This window comes from Bombus pyrosoma, linkage group LG2 (genome assembly GCF_014825855.1).
Source record: "Bombus pyrosoma isolate SC7728 linkage group LG2, ASM1482585v1, whole genome shotgun sequence".
Taxonomy (NCBI): domain Eukaryota; kingdom Metazoa; phylum Arthropoda; class Insecta; order Hymenoptera; family Apidae; genus Bombus; species Bombus pyrosoma.
The window spans coordinates 6,100,034-6,124,840 of NC_057771.1; the positions used below are offsets into that span (position 1 = coordinate 6,100,034).

General features: G+C 41.7%; 1 protein-coding gene and 1 long non-coding RNA gene across 10 annotated transcripts in view; both read left to right on the plus strand.

The window, feature by feature from the left end:
- Positions 1 to 24,807, plus strand: part of LOC122576853 — a 60,979-nt gene that overhangs the window by 1,902 nt on the left and 34,270 nt on the right. The window lies entirely within an intron of this gene.
- LOC122576963 lies at positions 302 to 24,271 on the plus strand. Its single transcript, XR_006319976.1, has 2 exons — positions 302 to 2,230; positions 23,764 to 24,271. It is a non-coding gene; the product is annotated as an uncharacterized LOC122576963 (long non-coding RNA).

Sequence of the window (24,807 nt, forward strand, 5' to 3'; positions counted from 1 at the left end):
TCTGCCGGATACAGATTTATGCTACACGTGCTATGTTATAAGGAATGATTTATTGGATTAAATAAATTAAAGCGACGTTTAGATTCTCTTTCAAAATTATAGACAAGTTGCCAGAGAAATTAAGTCTTGTCATAATAATCAAAGATATCGTTTCGCTTCAAAGACAATGTAACGTCTCGACTACTTTATTAACTTTACAATGGTACATAATAAACTGCTTTATCAGTTGTTTTGCTTGGTAATACGTTGAACAAGCGTTGTTATTCAAGATGATAAAACAATGGGAGGAAGCAACAGACAACATAACCTCATCTTGAAGTGACAGGAAAACAAGGTGTCTGACTTATGCGAATGTAATAATGTTATATACATTTAATTTAAGAACAATAGTAATCTTAATTATCATCAACAAAGTTATCAATACCTGACGTTATTAACTTTAGTTTTTCTAGAATGAATGTGTTTATTTATACAAATACAAATAGTTCTGTACAATTTATTAAATATTACTAGAATGAAATGGTAAATACAAAGTTCGTAGAAACGAATGTACAAAAGTATGTATATAACAAACATGAAAATAAGCTTAAAACAATATTTTCAAAAAAAGATAAAAAGATAAAATCGCGAATTACTTTCGCTTCCTCGTTGTGACGTATGCGAGCTAGGTCGAAAGAGAAATAATAGTATAGGAGAATCAATTGATCACGTTTGTCATGTAAGTAATTTTTAAGGTAAAAAGACAGTTTCGTGGTGATTAATCATTCCCCTCGTAGCAGCTCGGCCTATTTAATAGCGTGTTCCAGTGGCCTGTCGCTCGGCCTTTTTTATACCGGTTTCAAAGGCGGTCGAGTGTACTTGGTATTTCGTAGCAATGTGTCGTTACGATGATACCGTGCGAGATTTTTGTCAGTATCTTTCTTTTTTCTTTCCTTTCTTCTCTTCTTTTTTCTTGAAAACACGTACGAATATACGTATGTCGTTTCGCAGTTTCCCATTCGCGATTGCAAGTTTTTGTCACATTCAGTATCATCGTGCCCTAGTGTGGTTCGAGGTCTCACGCTTAAAAATTGCTCTCGACCGAAAGTCTGAGTATTCGAGCCAGTCAGGTAACAGGAAAATAGATGATCGTTGATGAAGTACATGCTCGTACCGGCGTGTACGACAGACAGGATTATTAAGGTACTTAAGCTCAGACAACTAACTTGTAACTTGTAGTTTGCATAAACGAATAAATGTAACTGACAAGTAAAAAGTTTCCCCTGGCTTGAGAAAAGCGTTTTAGTGGATTTGATTTTTCGCGAAACATCTTTTCTGTTTGGAAAACTTCGGTATTTTACGACGAATTTCTCCTGCTTCAGAAGATTCCGTCACTCGCGAAGAATTTTTTCGTATTACGAAAGATTTTATCTCTTGCAAAAAATGTTTCCTCTCTCGAAGAGTTTGCTTTTTCGAGAATCAGGTTTTTTCAGTTTGACCGTGTAAACTGCTTATAAAAAAAAGCGGATTAACGTAGCGAAGAGGACTATTGCTGGATCTGTAGCAGTTGGAAGTAACAGCTCGTAATTTATTTGCTTTTTATTTATCGGCCTGCTGTTCATTGTTTTAGAGCAACATCGATTCACTTGTACCGATATTTATTTTCATTTCTCGTTTCGCTGGCCCATTACACTCTGGACGTAGTTTACAGTTCCTATAACGAAAGCACATAATTTACTTTTCTTTCAACGAGTGTATATCGTTTGATCGTTGAAATTTCGTCGGAATTCAAACTAGATATCGGTCGGCAACATAAACGCGTACATAGTTACCGGCAAATAGCTACAGGTGAATTCGTAATTAGCCTCGTTCTCTTTTCACGTTCAATAGTGGTAGTTGAACTATGACAGTTGTACAATATCGAGCGAACCGTTTGAACGTTACAGGTTACGAACTCGATCGGTTTCAATTTTTATCTTATCTTCGTGTTTTGATTTTTATCACGCGATAAAGCGCGAGTACTCGTTGAACATTGCTTTCGTTTCACCTCGATTAGTGAGAATGGTTTACGATTAACGCGTTATCGTATATTAATTCCTTTTCAGCCAAAATCTACTCTCCATAATACCATCCTCTTTTTTTTAGTTCAACAATGTCAACAATGATAGATGGAATTATCTACCATTGCACAACTAGAGAAGATCGAAGTTTCCTTATTTTCTTCCGCCAGTTTTGCGTCTTCCTTCGTTCGGTTAGTAGAAAAGTAACGTCGATTTTTGATCGTGCACTAATCGTAAGACAAACAGTTTCAAGTTGTTCGTATTTCGGTCAGTTGGCGATAAAACTCCTTTTGCGCTATCTTTTTAAATCATTCTTCGAAGCTTCCGAACAGTTTTTCTTTTCCTGAGAAACACTTTCGAAATTGCATCGACTACGTTACGCTTACGAGATGCACGCGCATTATGAATATCTCGAAGAACGAGAAAATGTTAGATGGGACGCTTCAACTAAGGAGGGCAGAGTTTCATCGTGCCGGAGCGAAACGTTACAGCGAATCATTTAGGATCTATTTCACACAAATTGAAGCTGTTTGCACGAGTGTAAAGTTGCAAGGTCGTAAGCATAAAGTTATTAAAGGGGTTAGTTCGATCTGATCGTTTGAACGTAGCAGTCGCTAATTGCCCGTTCCAGGTAGATAGAAGGAAAAAAAAAAAATAGAGAAGGAAGCGAGAAAAAGTGGTGGACTCGGTAGATTTTATTCGGTGCACAGCTTGTTTTTCTTCTCCGCGCGAAAGAACGTCAACGTCTCGCGTTCTCCTCGCCACTTTCCGCGGCTGAAGTCCCCCTTGGAGAGTTCTCAGGCGTAGCTTCGCAACAATACGAACTACGTAAGATTCGTCTTACAAGCGCTTGCACTTACACTCGGAACGTATCAAGGACGACGGAACTCTCTCGCGTTTTCCGTAGCTCCGTACCCAGGTGTCGAATCGGTTCGAAAATAGTTCGATTCTCTCTTGTCGATTGGAGCTTGGTAAATTAGAGAAGATTCGTAACAAAAGCGACCTTGGTTCGCGCTTGTATCCGTTTCAGAGGAGCCCGTACGTTTGTGTTTCTTCAGAGTTAAGTAAGATGCGCAAGGATAAAATATTTTCCTGTTTATACCTCGTGCAACGCATCTGGAAAGAGTAAGCCACGCTAAAGTACGTTATATCGTGGAATAACAGGCAAAGGGCAACGAGGTCATTGCATTTTCATGGCAGCACCGTTCTTTTTCTAAGACAGGCCGAGGGATCGTATCGTACGCATCGTATTGTGGGCAGAAATTGAACGAGGGTCTCGAAGTATTCCGAGGAAGCGTAGTTTTGATCGTACGAAGCGAACGAAATACGGTGCTCGTTAAAGCGTATATTTCTTATGTGATGTCACGGCAATTGAAATATGCTTCTCTAGCTAACGTTCTAAAAGCCTATATATAGATTTTATGAAATGTCAGCGGTTTGTTAAAGATAAATATGGAACTCGTGGAACGCAGATATATATTCTTCGCTTTGGTCTAAATTTAGCTCATGTGCAAATATTTCTTTATTTCCACCGTGACTTTATATAAAATACCGACATTTTCATCGAATCCCGCCAGATGTCCGAATACTTACGAGCCACGGTGTAAATCATTTTTCTCGCGAATTCCATAATTTCATCGGGTCACTTCGCGATTCCGATGTATCAGATTACGAGGGATCGATATTCACGCGATTCGCTCGATTTGGACGAAAGTCTACGACGTTGTTCAAAATTCTATCGAGCTAGCGTAGCAGCGGACTTTTCCAAGTTTTCCGAAGTATGTGCAGTAACGTATTAGCGAAGCGGTTGCGTGATGCGAGCGTCCGGTACACAACTGAGTTTAGATCGCGTTCGAGAGCACGTACGTGAATCGTTTGGGGTCGGTGCATTAATTAATGGCACAGAGGCAGAGGCCCGTTATCTCGTCCGAGCGACGATGTTCCCGTCGGTGGAATCGCGAATCCGTTTATCTCGGTGCCGCGACAAATTTCCTGCGTTAAGAGCGGCGTGGAATCGCCAGCTTTTCGGTAAGAGTCGCACATCCTGCACTGGAAGAGCAGAGACTCGCGTGACGCGACACGGTTCCTCGCTTCCGGGCTGTACTCCGCGAGTTTTACGCGAAATAACGAGACTTCCTCGGCAAGTTTATTACTCGGCCGCGCTCTGTCTTTCGTATTCGCCGATTTTACTGCCGCCCATAGTTACGATGTTCTAACTGCCATCTCGAAACATCCGAGAGAACTGAAATTTTATCGCTTTCTTTCCGCCATCTTTGTTTTCTTTCGTGCGATTCGAAATTCTACTCGGCCATTATTTTATGAGACAGAGATATCGCAGTGGTATTTGCCACGGCACGATAATATTAAAACGAAGTTCGCGCGAAGTAAAGTTCTCGTCGTAATAGGTTCCGAGAGTTAAGAAAAATACGTGGGAAGAAGGAACTCGGTGTGCCGTTTTAGCGAATTGGCTCGTAAATATAATATAGCGCGCATCTACCGTACAACCGGAGACTTTGTTGACTTTGAAACGTGCTCTCTCGAAGAACGGTGTTCAGACAGTTGCGTGACCACGATCTCCGGTTAGAATAAAAATAAACTCGCGATAGAGGAGACAATTTTTTCGAGCCGAGTCCGGATCGTACGTAAAAACGCGAGGGAATTACGACGAATAATATGGTTGGTTTGGCGAAGCCAAAGCTATCGAACTCGGGAACGAGGAGGGCAGGCGAACGGGAAAATATTCTCGTTCGATTTCCATGATTTTCGTTTCGCGTAAGATCAACGTGCATCCGACGTGCTTTCGGTAAGTGGCTTTAAATCAGATTAGTCCAGTTGCCCGATGTAATTCCCTTCGATTTCGATTACTTTGCTCGATTCAGATTATCTGGATAAAGTGGAACGAACGTTCGCCGATGCTGGGGAAACGCGTCGGCCGTAAGACCGACGGCGACGATGCCGACTCTATACGCCGCACTACGTTTACGCGAAAGGCGAAATGAAAATACGTCCCGTCTGTCGTTCGCATGACCGCCAAGCAGACTGCACGTGACGCATCCGAGCTGTGTTGCGCCGTAGTAGTGTGCTTTCTAGGGAGGCTGCAACTCTTAGACGCCGGTCGCCTCCCTCTGCTTCCTTCCTCTCTGACCCAATGTTTGTTCTGCGTTCTTTCCAACTGCTACGTATTTCAAACCATTTTTTACGCAGAGAATTATACAAAGAAATTCCTGTTGTTCTCCAACTCGATTATTCATTCCTCCCTTTTTCACAGTTATTTATTCTCCTTTTGTTCGTAAAACTCTTTTCACAGGTGTCAGAGAGTATTTACGAAAACAGATTAGTATTATACGTATGTCACGAAATATACTTTATTCTCCGTAGTTAAAATAGCTTGTTGTCTAATATACTTTTCCATTGTTCAAGGTACGTTAAAATACTCGAAGTGCTCGCGTCTTTTCTCCTTCTCTTTTTGTCTTTCAAGTAAAGACGTATTGTACAAGCCGTTACGAAACAATTTCTACGTAGTTGAATTTAAAAGCGAGACGAAAAACTTTGGCTTTTCTCAGTTCCGATGGCTACTCCGACTGGCTATGAAAAATATCGCGCCGCGTCGTTGTACTTGTTGCAGCATCTACACACCGTCAATTAGGTTCAAATATATCAAATTTCGTATCGTTCAGCGGATACTGTCGCGCGATTACAAAAATTTGATATCGCGGAAATGATATATATAGAACCTCGGGAAAGACGCTTCATTGGAAAATAAGGACGCGCGCCGATAATTTTCCCAGCTACCGCAACCGCAATCTCATTTATCCGGGAAATGTCGTAATGGCGATTTCGTCGCTCCACGAGATCAGAGCACTCTGCATCGTCTGATAGCGACATTGTAACTTTCGTTTTTTCTTCTTTCCTTCCCTCTTTCTCGATATCGCCGGTTTCTTTCTGCGCTTTTCTTTCAAAAGTATGCATCGGACTGGGATACGTGCCAATTGGAACTTGTAACGATAGGTGGAGGAAAAGGGGAAAACAAAAGTGGAAAGACCGATGGAACGGAAAAAGACGAAACAAGAATCGATGTATCGATGAAAAGAAACTCATCGAAGACTGTGTCGACCTGACGCTTATCGTTACAGGACTTTCGTACGAATTTCACGCGCTTCTCTTTTCGTTACAAATGGGATTACGCGAGAGCACGAAGCGTTAATAGAGCGACGGTAGTTTGAATCAACGACCAACGCCGATGGAGATACTTGGGTTGCCCCGCGTTCGCGTTCGAAACAGAGTTAATTCGAGGTAATAATCGTAACGATCGAAATAGCTGGAATCCGACGAAGAAACAGTAAATGGCAAACGATAAAAGTCTCTTAGCGTCTACTTTTAAATAGCTATCCCTTGACGTCTCAAGTTTGCCAACTGTTCGCGCGTTGGTTGCCACGATGGTTATCGGTGATGCGTGTTTTGCTGGTGATTTTTAGAGCGATTAAGACAGGACGAATGTTATGGACTAGAAAATTGTCAACGATGCGAGAGACTTGATCGAACGAACGAGTCGGAGATAGGTGCTCAAATGCGATAGAATATTTTGCAACAAATTAAACGTTATGGCGTAGCGTATATCCCGATCTGTCGCGGTTCTCGGGGCAAAATGTACGAAATTCGCGTGGCAATCGGTCGATCAAGTTTCAAGCTTGTAAAGGGATGCTTCACGGATCGATGATTCGTCGATCGAACCATGTAATTAGAGTGTGTCTGCAACGCTATAGGCGCGTACTCATAGGCAAACACGTATTCACGAACGGTATTTACAAACGATGTTCGCAAGACGTTCCTAAACATTTTACGACCATTCTACGATTTTCCCGCGACCTGTAACGAACTCGTGAACGGTTCTTGAAAGCTACATAAATATTCTATGTGGCTCTTTATATACCGTGTTCATAAAAGCTTTAGTATAGACGCTCTTGAGAACTAGGTACGTTTCACGAACAGTATGCAAACAGATGTCAAACAGGCTACGAATTATTCACGAACAGTAAGTGTTTGTCATCTGTTTGCGTGCTGTTCGCGAACATGTTCGTCAAATACAGTTCCCTGAAATGTCTATACCAAAGCTCTTGCGAACACGGTTAAATATTTTTGCAAGTATCGACAACAGTTTGCGAATCTGCGTTGTTGGATCCGAACACCTGTTCGTGAGAGCCTGTTGAAAGTTCATTGGCGGATGAGCGGGTTTTTTTTTTTTTTTTTTAGCAACGCGGAGCCTACCCGCTCGATGATAAGAATCCATTCGAACTTAGTGTTTGTTTTTCTTTCTTTTCTTTTTTTTTTCTCTTTTTTTGACGTTTGTTCTACAAAAGGTTTCCGCTAATCCGCGGTCCGTGACTCGTGGAATTTTGCCAATAATGCTAATCTAATCGTGCAAGATGGCCCCGATCGTTCGAACGTATCGTGTTACAAAAACACGATTGCCGAAGCGCAACGATCATTCGGAAGACGTGTGCCGTTCGGATTTCGTTGGTCGGACGGACGGTTAGAGAAATTGTCGAGGGCAGAAGAAGGGAAGACGCGAGAATGAAAGAGAAACATCGGTGGAGGAAGAAATCGATGATACGATTGTTTTAGAGAGAATGGAACGAGCTGCTTTGTTCGACCAGCGTGTTCACGAACGACGTAGAAATTTCTTGGCTCGTCCATGATGGATCTCGCGTTCGACGCGATAACGAATCGTATTTTTCAAGGAGAAGAGCATTGCGGAGAAATTGCTTCCAAAATTTTTCGACCGCTGCTCGTTACCTTGAAACGAGTCACGCAACGTGGATAAGTCTGCCTCGACCTTGTAACAACGTATGCATAAGAGCCGTTGGCTATTATCGTGGCTTAATTGTTCGCCGAGATAATTAAAACCGGAGGATGAAATTTTTCTAAGAATCGGATGGATCGCTAAATCCTGAACGCTGTTGGCGACCACCGTGTTTCCCATAGGCGTGGCGGTTAACGAGAAACGTGCTTCGATTTATTCCAGAGAAAAGGTTAAAAGCAACAGCGAGCGCAAGTAAAAGTAGTACAGCAGAGCTTTGCATATCGGAGGTAACAGGGAGACAAAAAATTCCGGATAATGGAATTTTCCGGATTAACCGGTTAACTGCGCTCGACGTGTATACACGTCAATCCGGGACTTTATTTCCGTGCGATTGACGCGTGTACTCGTTGTGTGAAATAAAAAATTGCCATTTACTATAAAAGCTCGAGAATTTTTAGTAAAAAGTAATATAAATGACATTTATACTTGCATTTTATAAAAATATATTTGATTATTCGGTTATTCCGTTTGGCTGGTATACCGGCTATTCCCGGAATTGTTTTGTGTTTTATACCAGCTTATATAACTTTGTACCAGCTATACCATCGGAAGCAAAAAAACGGAGTCCGTAAGGAGTCAGGTTACTGGTGCTCGACCCGCGAAATGCCACTTTGCGTGGTGCCTCGCTTTCAGAAGTATCACAGTGAAATCAACCGAATTTCTTACGTCCTTTTTCTGTAATTCCTCTCGTTTATGAGTTTTATTATTTTCTGACAATTTTTAAGTTTCTTACTAACAATATCTCTTTCAACGACGAACCGTTAATTTTTTATCCAATAAAAATATAATCTCTCCTCTTTTTGCTTTACTTTTTTCGTAAAACTTATATAATAGGAGCATTCTACGTGTATGCCCGTCGTTGCTTGATTTCATCCGCGCATCCCGTAAAGGATTCTTCGAACTAAATTCCGCGCTTAATAGGTTAATGGACAGTAGTCCTTAAATGGTTGAAACTGTGTTGAAGGAATCCGATAAAGTTGGTACTGTCGCGTTGAAACGTTTCGTTAAATTCATCGTACGTGTGGCGTGTAATGCTCGAATGGTTAGTTTTTTCATCGTCGAATTACATCTTAGCAGGAATAACTCCGCGGAATTACGTCGATTTTGTGTCTCAAATTTCCTCTTAAATTCCTCGAATGCTTCGCCGTAGAAAGGCACATCCTTTCGTTCTCCGTTCCAATCTGTGCGAGAGTATATCAAGGAAATTTTTGTCGTGGAAGAGACGAGATAGTTCGCTAACGGAAAATCGATGAAACGATGATTCACGGATCTTGGAAATAATTATGAAATGAACGTAACGCGCGATCGAGACAGGTAGTACCGTGTTGTTCGAAATAATATTTCAGATGATATAATTCGATTTGATTAAAACGTAACCAGTGGAAATTAGAATACGAGAAGCGCAACTACGATACATTTCGAAAGGAGGGAGAAATGCAAATCGGCGAATAGAAAGTTCTCGAAAATTCGCAAGGTACATAGCGTGAAATATGTAAGTTAACCGAGGGCGGTAGAGAAGGATGCACATTTCGAGTAGCTATTATATGCCGCGGAAGAGGATAGTCGGACAGATAGTAATCGATGGATCCCACTTACGATATCGAAGTTAAATAACCGATGCACCTTCCAGCCGTAGGAAGGCAGAGATAAAGCGGTCTCTGGAGATCGCGTAGTAGTTAGCCACGGATTAAAAACCACTGTCAAGACTTTGTTGAATAAAGGTCAGCTTAAAAATAAAGCTGTAAATGTAGGAAGAACTCGACCTAATTTCGTTACCATTGGAATTTTTCTATGGGAATTGAAGTCCTTTCGACTCGAAAGAGACAGAGGGAACCGCTGTACCATTCCAAGCAGCCCCGGTCTATTCATGTTCTTTCTCTTTCGCGATAACCAAATTTTCTCTAACGATCGTTGCCATTCTTCGTCTCGGCCGATAACCTGGAAACGATTTTCGTGTAATTCGTAGATCGTTTCCTTATGGTACACGTTTCTATTTAAATTTACCGATCGTCCATAAAAATCCAAGCTATGGATAATGGTCTCTCCTTTAGTAAAAGATCTCTGCGTATTTATTTCGCGGATGATTATTAAAGACTCGTTTTCAAGCTTCGCCTTTTAGTTCTATAATTTTAGCTTCTATCAGGGAAATTAAAATCAGGCGGATACGATATGTTACGGGTAACTTTTACTTCTAATCTGTCAAATGACAAATTACTTCTACTCCTACTAGTTTCAGAACTGTAAAGCTTTATTATCGCGTATATCGAACCTTTGAAAATCAACTCGATCGTTGTAATATAATTTTGCAATGAAAATACATCTTGTGAAAATTAAACAAACGTCCACGAAGCTTCCGAATGGCAACATATATTTGTTAGATCGTTACGAAAGACCAAAGATACATGCAGTTTATTGAATTATCGACCCTTAACGACATCGTCGTACATTGTTCGATAAAAGACCGAGTCAGAGTTGGAAAGAAATAAAATTACAGACTTCTCTGTTCAACATCGGTTCTCGTTTCGCACAGGGTAGAATCTATCTTATCCTCCGTGGGATCGAAAATATCTTTCGGAACGAATCGATCGCCGTAATCCGATTAGCAATTTTGAAAACGCGGTTCTCTGCAAGTACGCCGTTCGAAACTACGTACATTCTCGTCACGGGAAAAGTATCGATGCGAACGTAACGCGAACGTGACACGAGTCGAAATAGTTTGAGACGGGCGCGTTTAAGCCAACCAATGGGGAGTTACAGATGAAATTCGTGTCAAATAAATCATATTACATTTCTGGTATAATTAAACTGTCCTGTCGGAGCAACGTTGCCCGCGTTTTCATGTTTCTGCCGTGAATATTCTAATTACGTATCTCTGCGCGTAACACGCGTATCTCTGTTCGTTGCGGTTGGTTCGCATCGAACAACGTTTCTCGTTTTCTGGTCTCGTCGAAATTTTCTTCTTCCGTTGAATCCGTGATGAAAACTCACTTAAACCTACCGTCGTGTTCGCATTTATACGAGCCAGTCGTATTTTTAGACGCGATTTTTCAAACATTCTCGTATCGTCCGCGAGATCCGTGTTTCCAACAAACGTCTCGCAACTTCTCTTTCCGTGTACATTTCCGGATTTCTGTCTCAAACTTTTCAGCCACGTAATCGCGATAATCGCGTCCGTTTACAGCGTAATTGTACGCCTCGTATCAGGCCGAGTTAACAATAGAACTACCGATAGTTGATACGAAGCTATTTCTACCAAAACCAGTGAAAATGACTGGTCTTTAAAAAATACGTAATGATAGAACATTTGTATATTTATCGATTTATTACTTTTTCACAGAAGCAATTCCATGTTACGTAGTACATTTTTCGTATTATTAATCCATCTGCGACCATCATCTCTAAACGAGGGTTGGCACGTTTATAAAATTGTAGAACCGGTCATTTTCACTGCTGTGGTATTTCTAGCGTTAGCATCTGGCGATCCAGCGATCGATCCGGAATTTTCCCGATAACCGATATCGTCGTATCGAACGATACGCGGTAAAAATTTGAGAAACGCGTGGCAAGTCGTAGAGAGCGAGGAAACTGGTTAATTGGGCTTCGATAAACAGATTGCAGGACTCCTGTACGCTTTGACAAGTACCAGTCATTTTCACTGCTATTGGTACAAGTAGCCTCGATACAAAATTATTTTCACTTTGAATACATAAAAAGGAAAATAAAATTCGTTATATTATTCTTCTGGTTATCGTTGCGAGAATCGTTACGTCATTGCGGAAAAAAATATAACACGAAATAGGAATTTGAAAATAAAATTGTAAAAGCAGTGAATTCGACTGGTAGTTGTAGCGTTAAGTTTCTCGTGTATCCTACGTTCACTTGTGGGTAGACCGCGGATTTTCGTGCACTTGTAGGAAACTCGAAGAAATGGGAAACGCGCAAAAATACCTGAAACTTGCGAAATATATAGCGCTCTCTATGATACGTAATAGGTGAAACAATTTTCCACCTACGTTCCATTTCTTTAAGTCTGCTTATCGAGATACGAGCGTAGCTGCACACAAGCTAGAGAACAATTCGAATCATGTTGTTGTTTTGCCTGCGAGTATCAACGTCGTTATGATACGTATAATATAATAATAAATAAAGTCCAGGTAAAACAATGTCGCCGCTACGTGCAACCGTCAAGCAAACTCGAACTCAAATTTTCCCGCTCTGCCCCGACCAGTATAAATAAACGCACGCGATCGTAAGGTGATGAGTTTATCAGTGAGCCGTGCGAATCAACAAGAGTATCTATCAGTTATCAACGATCTTATTGGCAATTTATACACTGTCCTCAGCGAATCCATTTGTACGAGCGTCTTAGCGAATTTTGTCTGTAATTATTTATTTACTTGACGGTTTTCAACAACCAGATATCTCGTCGTTTAAACACACCATCGACCATCCTCCACACAAGTTTGTCGCATAAATAGCACAGCGCGCGTGTCTCGCACAGTCAGAAACTTTGTTATTTTTAGTTAGCCGACTGTTAGTATTATTGCGTTCGATCGAATACTTATTACCACAGCTAGTACATATGTATATGCTTGGTTCTTCTAGGCAATAACAGCGTTCAGAAACAAGAAACAAGTTTGTTCGATGAGAAAACCACAGGATCGAGGCAACTCTTTCTCTCCTTTATACGTTCAAGATATCGAACATCGATATTCGTCCTCTCTCTCTCTCTCTCTCTATTTCTATTTCTATCTCTATCTCTCTCTCTAAATAACAAATTCGATCCTGGATGGCTCTCGATGCGGCTCCATTAAAATACCGATAATAGCGAGATTCGCTGCCCTTTGAAATCAAAGCGAACCACGGCTTCTGGTGAATTCAACGCAACCGTTCCTCGTTGTCTATATTATTTCAGGCATTTAGTATCGCACAATAACAGCGTGCACCTTGTTAATCGTCGAGGAAGTTCCAACGGGTTTCGCGGACTAAGCTCCGTCAATTATTTCGCGGTTTCGCGAGATACTAGGCGCACGTCGATTCGAGAAAATATTGCTGGCACTTCGATTTACCGATACATCGAAAATCCCTGTTGCTGTAGCAATCGGTTTTCGCCTGATAACGACTTTAACCATTTGCGAGCGACTCCTGATTCCTGCAAGGTCCAGGACATTTTCTATACGAAACGATATTACAAATTGACCCTCCAGTCGCATACTGGCTCGTTTTCCACCGGTAATTTCGAGCAATTTTTCGTGTTGCTCGTGTCTTTCGCTCGAACGTTGCTCCGTTCGACAGGATTTCAGACGAAACACGTAGCGATGAGCAAATACGTTGGACGATATTCTAGGAAATTGGAAAATTATCGAAGAATTGTCTGGAATTTTTTAAAACACAAAGACCGCGTAGAAACACCGCGTGGATTTAAACGACCCAGTATGCAAACGACCTCGGTGAAAATAAGATTGCAGACGGAGGGTTAAAGATTTAAATACCGGGGATAAAGAGAAACATGTACACAGAGTTTTATGCAAATTTTATTCCCGGTAATCGAACATCGAATATATCAGAGTTTAATTTAAACGTAAGTTAATTTTTATATACTTTCAAAGTGTGATACGTTTCGAAGGAATGTTCAACGTGTAAGCTTACCGAGATTACTTCCTCCTGCGGATTATCTGTCTGAGCACGCTATACGAATCTTCTCTTTTTGTCCTTTTTCGCACAACGTGTACGTCCCATCTAGCCTTTGTGGTTCAAAGAAACGGAAGACGATGGAACAAACTGCTCATGGCGTTTCTCATTTGCCGGCCGCTTGTAACGGCGGTATTCGTCCACAAAGGACTAGCAGTCTTTCAATAAATGCAATTTAAATATTGCTGCCTCGTTATTGCTCCAAACCCGTCAATTAGCGAGGACAACTGCCCGTCCACTGACACGGCAAACGGAATGAAAATGCGTCCATTAAACGATCGATACGATATTCCTTAAACGCATCGCGGAACGTAGTTACATCTGCTCGTTCCACGTAATACGATTTCACGTCACCGACGTAATACGGGGCACAACACTGGCGTTCCGCGTCTTCGCGTTTCCTAAGCTCTTAAAAGGGAGAGACTGGACTTGTAAAAGGGACACGCGTAAGCGCATAGGGAGGGCAGGCGTAAGCTCGTAATCTCGATAGCTATCTAATCCCTAAACCGCAGCAGGCAAGAAGAAAGAGCGCTGACAACACGCAGCAAATATAAACGAGGAATCGTGCACGCACGAACTCGATCCGATGTCTCTCACGTGCTGCCGTCTTCCGCGATTCTCGCGTGACCACAGCGTGCCTCGATTCGCCGTTGCACTTGAAAGATCGCGATGTCACGATCGCGACTCGACTCGCGTCGACCCACGGTACAAAAAAAAGGAGAACAAGCAGAATGCGATTCTGGTCGATTCGAATAAGTGAAAAAAAGGTAGCAAAAAAGGGAAACAGAAAAATATTACGGAGCGAATTTTAAAGCGAAAAGCACGACGGTTCTCGAGGAGCACGGTTCGACGAATTTGATGAAGCTCGTGCGTCAGAACGCGACCAGTCGTCGTTCGAACGTTGCTAGTTGGAAAAATAACGGTCGGATGCGCGAGAAAGGTAATTAGAAGTGTGGTGGCTGGAGCGGCGTCGATCAAATCGATTCGATGATTTTTGTCCCGGCGCGATAGAAAGCAACGCGGTGCATATGTTCGACAGTCGAGCACGATGACGCCATGTGTTTCCAGCTGGATTACGACCAGGGAGGGTTCGATAGACGCAGCGAATTCTAGGGGCGCTATGTAGGGTGCACGAAATGTTTTGGGTCTGTGGGCTTTCGTGCGTCGAGTCGGTCGAGGGTGGCCGACGCACAGCCATTCGGCTGCCTTCCTCGTTCGGAATCAACTTATGCCTAGCGATGGCTTCGACACGCCTCGAATCCCATTTAACGTTCAAACGAACTTTTCGCTCGTCTCGAATTTCCTGCGAATTTCTATTCGTATACAGCTGTTCGCGCAAACATTCGACGACTTGATATGAAATATTCCTACGTGTACGTTACGCGTGTTACGTAAAATATTTCGAAATTTCGTCAGTAACGTGATAAGACGAGGATTGCGTGGGTAAAATTTGAAGGCGATCGGGGAACGTATACGATATACGGTGTCGGACAAAATAATAATATTTGTATCGTGTAATTTCTCGAAAGCGACGTAGGATTTCTAAATGTAACAAATACAAAGTAAATGTCGCGGCAACGACGAATTGTTTTCTCCAACAATTTTCAATGATATTGGAATGTGGGGAGCGCGTGGGCCGTCAAATAACCGATACGTTTTCTCCTTTAAAAGATATTTCTGCCACTTTAGCTGGCGCTTCATTATCACGCTGGGAAATTGCGTTCGAAACCAATTAATTTTGCCAAATGAAACATTTTTCCATTTTCCACAGTTTCAGAGAGCTATAGCCTGCCCCGATAGAAATACTCTGTATACAACGTAGCAGTAGCGGCATGAATGGTGGTTCCTGAATCACAATGTCTAACAGAGATGCATTGTATTCGAACAATATCGTACAACTAGAATAACAAGTAGAATAACGAGCGGCAGATTATCCCATTTTAGCTTGAAATATTCCTTACGAAAAGAAAAGGTCCGATTAAAAAGTCAATGCCTTTGGTTGCTCGTTTTGTTTGGCGGTCAGGTCCTTGGTCGTCCGACTGACAGCGAACCGGTGATAAACGGTTAAATTGCAGGTAGACGAGCCAGAAGGAGAGAAGGGGATATTTTGTAGCGGGTTTCCGTGAAAGGTACGGGAATAAGCGTGGCTACATCGAACGTCGAATGGTCGTATCGGTGGAGAATGAACAGCCAACAAGGAAATTGCGTGGATATGTGGCCGAGTGTTATAACGGTTCCCTGACTACGAAAAGGCAACGATACGCATGACTAACGTCTTGTCTACGTCTTAACTATTCTAATTGCTATTTGTTATAGCGAAAATATTCATTTCACCAATGCTTTCGACGCGTTAAGATACGCATTGTCAAAATGTACCGTAATTTATTCGTTCTCCATCTTGTTAGGAAAAAACAAGTAAATATATATATATGTAGCTGCGCATGAACTAGAGGACAATTCGAATCATGTTGCTGTCTTGCCTCGGAGTATCGATATCGTTAGAATGCGCATAATGTGATAATAAATAAATTCCGGGTAAAACAATGTCGCCGCTACGTGGTGCAACTGTCAAGCAAACTCGAATTCAAATTTTTCCGCTCTGCCCCGACCAGTATAAATAAACGACTGTAAGAGTTTCAGTTATCAGTAAGTCGTGCGAATCAATTTGAGTTACCAACGAGTTATCAGCGATTATATTAGCGATTATACACTGTCTTTAGCTAATCCGTTGGTACGAGCTTAATGTCTTAACGACATTATCCGTATTTATCTATTTTTTAATTATTTTAAAATATACTTGACAGTTTTCAACAACGAGTTATCTCGTTATTCGAACAACAAATCACACAACCATCCTCTACATACACACACACACACACATATATATATATAAATACAATGTTAGAAAAATTATGGACTATGCAGGGCGTCACATAAAACAGTGACTCTACATGGAAACATAAATAGACGTATTTGAAGAGTGTATGTAGATTTTCGTGTCTGATTGTATATACTACATTGAATCGTTATAATTACAACTGAGAACATTAACGTTGATTACACACTTGTTTCCTTTCGACGAGTAGAAGCTATATATATGTCGGAGATGAAAGAACACCGGAGCCTTCCTTTGGAACTTGGGGAGAATCCCGTAATATTGTAATCCGGATTTTACCATAGCCATAATTCAATAATTGTCATTCAATCCGATTGTGTTTATTCGAGATTTGTAACAATGAGCTTGGACCCGAGGCGACAATCAGTCGCCAACGTAGCCGCGGTCAAGGGATAAACGTTTACCTAAACAAAGGCATAGAGTAACCGTATAGCTCTCCTTGAAAAAGTACAGCAGGGGCACGCGGCAGTAAACACTCCAACGGATTCCGTCCCGTGGCTCGCTATACAAAGACCGCATCCTTTGAACAAGATGATTGCCAGATTTCGATGCATCTCCATAGTACATATTCAGCTAGCCTAAGGACCCGCTATAAATCTTAGAATTTATTTAGCCGAGGTTCGTCAAACTGACGAACAGTCTTAGTCTTCGCAGCCCCTAAATTTGTCACCTACTGCGGAGAGATATGAGAAATCTTCTTTTCTCATGTACGACGCTTTCGCTAACAACTCCCTCCCTCAAGGATGGCTAGCATCCTTTTCTAACCACCAATATGGAAATTGACCAATTAACAGCAACGTCAATTTCCCTCGCCTTCTGGATGAAGGCATCGCTCCACGAATCCGATGATCTCGTGCCCTTAGACACACCCCGTCATAGTTTTCCTCTGTGGCATCATCGCGACGGAAAGGCATTCTCTCGTGCGACCTCATCGGCGAGAAAGAATAACGTCTTTACGTTTGTTAACCAAAAGTCGGACTTGGAGTTTGTGAGAACATACATCTGTTATCCCGTTGACCGCGGATTCGTTATCGGACCTAGGATCATTGTCACCCGCGTCTCGAGTATCTAATTACCACGGTTACTTGTCGATATTTGTAACAATCATATTTGCACTAGTCAATATCTTCTCTATTGCATAACGACAAAGTCTAACCATAACGAAGATTCGTTTCACGCCCTTAACCCCAACCCTAATCATAACGCTAACCCGACATATATATAGATATATATCCCTCACGGAAAACTGTGGCCATCGATGTAAGCACACGGTGTGATGACAATGTTTTCGAACACACTGTGTATCGTGGCGGTGTTGTGAAAGTGGCGCAATACGTGCATTAGATAGTAGGCAGATGTGTATTTGGTTGACGTGTGATCGAGACTAGGATAAAAACGGAACAAAGTTTAATTACACTTTAAGACGGATCGATATCGCGCGTGTTATTCTTTCGCTGCTACCTCGCCATCCCAACCGTATTAAATATTTCACTCCGTGGCACATTTTATCTTTCCTCGTAGCGCGAAATGCGTTCTCTGGCCGTTCTGGCGCGCGTTTTACTTCCTCCCCGTTTTAACTCGTTTCGTTAAATTGCATGTGAAATTCGTTCGAGCGTTTCCCACCATCGGCCCTGTTTATCCTTCGAATAAAGCCATTTACCCGGCGTTCTTGCAACGCTGCCGCAACATCCATAGAAAACTCGAATCTACGAAATGGTGTGGCTCCTTCTGTCCGATTTTAGTATATTCCTTTATCCACGATTTCAACGGACTGTTGGTTGCGTTCGTTCGTCGACAGAGGCGCGCCGGTTCCACGTCCGAACTTGCAATCGAGTCGAGATTCGCGATTAATCACGAAACCAACTATTTCGAGTTGTTACTTATCGCGGCGGTAACATAGCGCTATACGAAAATCTTTCGATAAAACACGTATCTTCGGTGAAACACCATGAATCATCTATTACAGTTTCACGCAGGTCTACCCTGTATTGTTAATATCGAAGCATTAATTTTTTTTTATGTAGCTTTTAACGTCGCGTCAATCGCATCTATGTGGCTATTAGCGACGACGATGCGACCAGAGAGAGATTTACTAGTTAGATTTCGCTAAACAAAGATGTATTTTCCAGTTATTTGAAACTTGATTTTTATCTCAGAGATATTGGCTCGATACGATAGCCGCTCTGAGGCGAAGTTTCGCAAACGACATTCGTTGCGAAAGCAATCGTATTTAGAACAATTTAAAAGGATATGCTTGACGATAATTTCACACGTAGCAGATTAGTTTTTCAGATATGCATGTGCGAGTCTGACACGACCAATTTTAAGTCTGTTAGATACAACTTGACGTCGACGATCTCGATGGCGTTTCCGGTAAATAGGTCCTCGTTAAAAAAAAAAAAAAACATTCTTCGTTGATGTCGACTGTATACGATGCTGTGGAGTTTTTTCTACGCGCGTCGTTCCGGCTCGGGTTTCCAGGGATTTTGCTCCGGTCGTAAGCGAGGTGGACGATGGTAGAATTCATTTACATTCCATTGGAGAATTTTTAGCCGCGTAACATATCGCTGTCGGAATCAAACAACCGATCTGAAGGAGCTTCGTTCGAACGTTGTTTTGAAGGTTTATGTTCTTTCTCCAGCTTCCTTTCGAGCCGATGTAATCTGTTTTTTATGCTCCTGTCTATCAATAGAGGGTATACAGTTTTGATCATGTCTGTTAATGCTTTGATATCAGCGGTGTATTGCTTGGCGATGGCAACTGGATTTTCTATACCAAACGTGTTTTCCAGGAAACTCTGAAATTCGTTATAGCTCAATACGAAATTGTTCTCCGCTTTGTCGAACTCTGGTTTAGCTAGTTTCCGCGTGTCGTCGATTTTTCCTATTGTCCTGTTTAACGACTCACTGCGTTTAGGTTTCTTATTAGCGTCGTCGTTGGTAAGTTTTCTACTTTTAGCGGTGATACGATGCTCGCTATTGCAGCACGTTTGATCTTCGTCGTTAATATTTTCCACGGCGGACGGAGAAGGTGTCCGAGATAATTCCGATAGGCATCTTTCGTAACTAGAATTCTTTAATCTCTCTTTGATACTTTTTAGAACTGTTTCTACGAGAAACAGTTTACGACGGTGTTCCTTCCTCTTCGTACAACTATCATCGTCGTCGTTAATACCGTTGTTTTTCGTCTCACTATCGATAACCCTGGTGGCTGAAGCATCGTCGTTCGATCGTATCGTATTACCGACCATAGTTTCTGTAGATTTGTCGTTGATAGAGCATCGCTTGGTTACGTGGCCTTGCCTTTTGCAAACGGAGCGAGCAACTTTCTCGATAGATAAAAAAATGCGGTAGCATGTATCGTCGCGATAGATTACAAAGGACTGAGGAATTTTTGCCACGTCGCCTGCATCGATGTAGATTTGCCTCCTGAAGCTTAGAACATGACTGAATCCAGGCTCTCGAATAGCTGAGGCTCTGAGGTAGCTGAGCTTCGACGTGGCTTTAATGTCGCTGTCCGCCAGGAATTTCTCGATGTACTCGTTAGGGATAGACGGTGATACGCCGGAAAAGATAATTCTTTTCGACGAAGAAATTAAAGGTCTTATCCCAACGATAGTATCCTTGACAACGATCGTCGAGCGTTTGCAGAGGAGTTGAAGAGCGGACTGTCTACTGTCCAGGTACACGCATACGCGATCGTTCGATATACGAGAAACGAAACGAATAGCAGATTTGCTAGAAAGCTTCGCAATAGGACGCGTAATCGGTTACAGATGTTCCTGCGATGCTATCGGCGATGATTGCTACTTCTTTGCTGGGATAGACTCGATGCATGGTCGCAGAGGCGTAGGTTAACGCAGGTGTAGACATCGGCTGAGCGATCGTTTGCTTTCGAAGCTGCTGTACTCGGCAGACCTCGGGTAGCTTCTTACGAATTAGAGTCGTGTTTACGATGGTTGAGAACTTAACGTGACGCAAACGTAAAACGAGCAGGAAAACAGAGATACCGACCGATAAATACGACCGCTGCTAACCAACTGAAATATTAATAATCGTCGTTGAAAATTTGTTGATATCGCTCCGACGAACATCGCAGTTTGTTACGAAGGAAAACTCTTTTTATTGCAAAGTCTCTGACGATGCGTATTTACAGAGAGAAATTTCAGTTGTGCGCGGAGTTGTGCAATAATGTTTCGTCTATTTGCAAAGTTATTACACATCACGTGGCTGGCAACCTCAACGCCGACATCAATGTCAACATCGCGGTTGATTTCTTGCTCGTGCAGCACGTGCGTATAATAACACGACCCGCGATATCAACGAACCATGCATGTCACACAGCGAAAAATGGTACGCGAGAACTGCTCCTAAACGAATACCAGATCAAAGTGCACGTGGTAGCGATGCATGAAACGTGCACCGGGTTACGCTCCAGCTACGTGAGAATGGAATCTTCGGACTTAATTACCTGTTCGTCGATGTTGAAGCCTTTCCAGATAACGTTTCGCAGCGGTAATATAAACGCGGACAGAATTAGCAACAGTTAGTAGAGTTACTTGACACGTAAAATAACAATTCTCTATCTGCATTCCGTTTTTTCCAATTATCTTCGTGAAAATATACATTTGCATAGATATATCCGCTGCCTAATAATAACGCTGGCGTTGAGTAACAGTCAGATACGAAAGTATACTTCGACGTTAACGTTAGACGACAGATTACGCGGTTTCATGGAACTTGGAAGTCGATACGTGTATCGTAATGTGTCTCCATGTATTGTACTACGTACGTATGCGAATCGTTTAAGATTCAGTTTCGCCTAGGTGAAGCGACTTAGTCCGCGAGATAACGAGCAGGTCTATACAAATTGGCGGAATTACGTAAATCAGCTCTCGCGATTCGCCCGATCTTAAATTAGAGGTCTCCCAAAGTAAACTACGCGAAAGCTGTTCAAGTTCGTAAGATACCAAGCGCGAAACGTCGTTTATTTTCGTCGCTTAGTATAATCATGACGAATAAGGTTCGGAATCAGGCTACTTATATCGAACTTTGAACATTTCCTTTAGAAATTTCAAAGCGTTGTACGAATAACCAACCAAATGCGTAACTCGAGCTCGCTCCTCTTCAATTTTCTGCGAAACTTTATCTAACTAAAGACACGACACAAGTAAAGTTTGTTTTTTTTTTTTTCATCAAGTTTACAAAGAAAAACTAAAGTTTAAAAGATACGGTTCTCGCGTCGAAGAGGGACATTAACGGTCAAGGTGTGAAGCTTATCTCGTTGAAGATTACGCGACCGATTGATTGGCTAAATGTGCGCAGGTCATCCAGGAATATACTTCCGTCGTTCACGTTTTTATAATAACCCTTGTTCCTAACATGCGGCTACTCGATCGGCCATAGATTCCCGCTCACAGATGCTGTACGATTAAAGGGGATGCACCCTGCCTTTTGATGGCCAACTTCGTCAAGTTGGAAACCCAACGAGTTCGCGATTAAGTTTCTCGATGAAACAAAATCATCCTGTTGGAACTGGAAAATAGAGCAATTTTATTATTTTTCATTGTAGTCTTCTAAGTGTACCACTAAGTGTACCATGGTTTTACCACGAATTACGAGCCACTATGTATTCTCGCACTAAATATCTTGTAGTTTCTATGTACATTATCGTCCATACGTTGTCAGGTTCGTTTGGAATTTTACTAGCGTTATTTATTTATTGTACATAGTTCCCGGTTATCGGCTTACGACGGACTTCCGGCTTTACATTTTCCCTTTAGGAATTTTACTAATATAATCGTGATACGATAGTCTCGTTACACTTGCGGAGGATACGTATAAGCAAAGAATACTACATATGTACATGTATTTATTGTTATTATTTATTTCTAGTCCGTGCCTTTCGACTTTGGACGAACTTTCGGTTTATGTTTCTTACATTTATTGTACTGCACTCCTTGGCATATTCTTATCTCTCCTCGCTAAAACTAACTATCTAGACTACAAACTATCGCAACTTATGACTACACATTATTGTCCTTTGGTCTTTTGCCTCCTTGCTGTGCTACCTTCTTGTCCTTCCTCCCCGTCTTGTATTGTCCTTGTCCTTCTCTTCTCTATTATTGCTTTTAATTCCCTTGGTCCTTCTCCATTCTCATTCAGTGTTTTTTCCATGTCTTTTGGTCCTCCCGTTATTTCACATTCTTCTATTACATGTTTCAGGTCCCCTTCTTCCCTTCCACCTAATCTGCACCTTTTTTCTCCCTCCTCTTTCCAGCGTTCCTTCGCTTTGGTCTCGTTTCCACACCTGAATCTGGCTATAATTTTCCTGCCCTTCCGCTTCATCCTCCCTTCCAAGTACTTTGGCATCTCATCTTTGGTTATGTTCCTGTAGTATCTGTTGTGTTTGGATTCCCTTATCTTTCATACGTGTATGTATTATACATATGTATAAAACTATATATGATATCTTAAGCGTGGCCGATATATAGGAGCGTGATACGACGCCGTCGATGAAATTGAAACCCGACAACAAACAGCAAAGGTTTCGAGAAGAGTATCAAGGAGGTGGAGAAACCAGTCTCGGTTACTCCGAAGAGTAAAGGGTTCTGCACCTTTGATTAAAGCGCGTCGTAATATCGGGTAAAGAGACGTATAGAAAGAAGCGTAATTAACATTGATAAAAATTGTCTACGCGGTGTTGGAGAAATTTCAAAAAGTTACGTACACAATTATTTATTGAAAGATTACTCTCGATACCGATTTTGACGATTTTTTAACCCTTTGCACTCGAGGGCTTTTTCGGTGGGGTAATTCGGATGATTTGGCGTATACGTGACGCGTGTCTTACAGCTAGCGCAAAATGATTTTATATAGAAATTAACTTACAAAAAAAAATTATATTCTAATAATTTATCTATATTTACATGTTTGGAAATACGATTTTTAATGATAATTTATAAAGCATTCATCAAGATGCATTCTTCGATATAATTGGCCTCATTTTTCAACAGTTCAAAATCAAGTTCATCTTCGTTTCAGCTAATTTCACTTCCGAAAACCATTTTTTAAGGGTTTTGAAACTATAATACTTTTGCCATGATCGTCGAATCCAAACTAACTTTGCAGACGTTGTCGGAATCATAGTTTCCGACGCATATGGGATTAAATATTTTATCTCCACTTTAAAGTCTAACGCTTTACACTTCCTAACAAAGAACATAAAGAACTAAGGAACCAATTTACCAACCAATATTCCACTCTCGTCAATTGCAGATGTCGAAATCTAACATAAACAGGGACTGACGCTTCTCGCTCGCCACTGGAATTGCAGCATGGAATAATGCGTGGCAAAACTCGATTTCAAACGACTTTCACGAAAGTATCGGACTCTCTTAGCTTCCCAGATATTCGCAAAAAAAAAATAAAAAAAGGTGTTTGGAATTTGGAGTGGCCGTGTGATAATTACCGGGACGCTTTATACGAACCAGATTGCGATCCTCGGGCAGGGCGACCGTCAAGAGTCTACGCACCCTAGTGCAGCCTCATCATAAACAGTGGGCCTATTGTACAGTCCAGGTACTTTAGGATCACACGGGAAAACCCATAAAAACACATAGGTCTTCATTTTATGGTACATTGCAGGAAGACCGGGAACGCGGGTTTCGCCAAGTGCAAGGTCACCCGCGCGCGGTCCTTCATCATCCTCAAACATACGTCTTTATCCAATTATCAGTCAGGAACAGACTTGAGACACACCCACCACGAACTTTCCTCTACGACAGCAACATCACCAAAAACTCACTCTTGCACCAGTAGTCAAACAGTATTCGGACAGTGACGATTATATTTAACAGGGATAGCCAGTGAACTAACAGACACTTGTATTAAGAGTTCTGGAGTAGAATAAATAAAGTGAATCAAACGGTACTCTTTACATTTCCATAATCCTCCACCTTGGACGCGAATAAAGTTCGAGGCTCGCGATACCAACCGATCAGTTGTGACTAGTTGGTCGAGTGTTGCAACGAAAAGTAAGAAGAGGAACACGAAACTGTAGAGCGTAAACTTTTAACCCTTAGAGTGCTATGGACGCATATACGCGTCTGGTGAAAGCCATCGGTGTGGACTAAGGACGCATATATGCGTTTGTCAATTTTCCCGAGCACCTACGCAGAAGTAATACTATTACGTTTGTGCGAGATAAATATAAATGCATTTCAATGTCAATGCCGCGTTCGAAGAAACTGTCTTTTCTTTTTTATTTAATACTTTGCATTCACAATTTGTCCAATTTGGACATTTGGTAGAATTGAAACT